Raw genomic sequence first — 1981 nt, 5'->3', positions numbered from 1 at the left:
TTAGTTTGTGGGCTATTAAGCTATTTCACACGATATATTAAAAATTATGCCTCAATAGCACAACCTTTGACGAACCTTTTGAAGGAATCAGGTAAATTTGAATGTCCAGAGGACGCAAAACGAGTGCAAAATGAAATAAAAAGGCAATTATTACTGGCAGCAATACCAAAACTGCCAAATTTATCAAAAGACTTCCGTTTGCAAAAAGATGTTTCGGGTTACTGTATCGGGGCCAGATTATTAAACATAAATTCTGAAGGAGTAGAGTCAATAGTTCAATACCCCAGTAGGTCACTGATGGAAGCAGAAAAAAATACTCGACAGTTGAAAGAGAGTGTTTAGCAGTTATAGTATTTGCAGAATATTTTCGACAATTTTTACTTGGAAAAAAAATTTATTTTAAGAGTAGACCAAAAATCATTAGTTTGGCTACATACGATGCAAAATACTTCAGCCCGGCTAACACGGTGGATACTGGGTCTGCAATCATATTCAAATTCTCCAATATGTATAAAGGGCCGTACAAATATTTTACCAGGCTATTTATCACGAAATCCAGATAAGAAAGAAAATGTGATAGCAACCATCCAGAACGAACTGGAAGGGGTAGAAATACTGTCTAATGAAAATATTTAAAAGCATCAAAATAAAGATGATTTTTGTTTAGCAATGAAATCCTTTTTATCAAAAGGAACGTAACTGCCAGAGCACTTTAAATATATTTTGAAGGACTTAGATCATTTTGATCTGGACGAAAGTAAAAATCTTCTAGTAAGATACCATCGACCATCGCAAGAATTTAGAAAAAATGACTTAAAATTATTCCAGTGATTCCAAAATCTCTGGAAGGAGAAGTTTTACAGATGGCACATGCAACGATTGGCTGTCACATGGGAGAAGCAAAAACTATGGGGAGACTGAAAGGGAATTTTTATTTTCCAAAAATGTACTCCAAAGTAAAAGCTTTTATACAAAGCTGCCAAGAGTGCGCCAAACAAAAGTCGCCACCAAAGACCCCTGGGGCTGAATTAGGTCAATACCCAACCCCTTCAGGGGTAGAAGAAATAATGTCAATAGACATTTGGGGATCCGGGGGAAGTTTACCAGTTTCCAGGAAAGGAAACAGGTGTGTACTAACCATAGTAGACCATTTTAATTCATATTTATACGCTTTTCCAATTAAAGATGAAAAGACAAAAACCATTGCGAAAGTTTTGGTCAATGGAACACGGGGTTTTCCCTAGAGTTTTACTTAGCGACAATGGGCCATGTTTTAGAGCCAAATTATTAGACGAAATTACAGAATATCTAGGGGTTAGACGATGGTTTACCTCGTCTTACCTTGCAGCAGCTAATGGGAAGGTTGAACATCAGCATAGGGAATTAGCTTATATTCTGGGAATACATGCAAGAGAGGAAAATAAAAATTGAGATGAACATTTACCATTGGTAGTATTTGCAATAAATACGGCGTTGTCAAGTACCTTAATGGAAACGCCATTTTTTTGCAACACATAAGAGATCCCAGAATTTGTTTAGATGAAATAAAAAATACCAGAATATATTACAACTTAGACCTAAATAAGTAGGAGATAGTAAAGCAAATGAAAAAAGCTATGGAACAAGCTAAAGACAATCTGAAATATTCGAAAACAGAACAAAAAGAAAAATAAGACAGAACAAGCAAAAATGAAACGACTTACTGTTTAGGAGATTTGGTTTATGTTCACAAAACGAATCTGGAAGGAACAAAAAAGTTAAAACCAAAATGGGACGGACCTTATAGGATTACAAAAATTCTACCAAATAACTTAACATATATTCTAAAGCATCAGCATAAGGAAAAGGAAGAAATAATATACCATAATAGAATGAAAAAGGTATATTTTTCAAAACCAAGGAAAACAGAGCCTATACTTTCTGAAGAAGAAATAGAGGAAACGATCTCACTAGTATATATCAGAAGACCATATGAATTTGA

This window comes from Artemia sp. Qi Xiang Cuo, chromosome 17 (genome assembly GCF_049724085.1).
Source record: "Artemia sp. Qi Xiang Cuo chromosome 17, ASM4972408v1, whole genome shotgun sequence".
Taxonomy (NCBI): domain Eukaryota; kingdom Metazoa; phylum Arthropoda; class Branchiopoda; order Anostraca; family Artemiidae; genus Artemia; species Artemia sp. Qi Xiang Cuo.
This window is presented reverse-complemented; position numbering follows the sequence as displayed.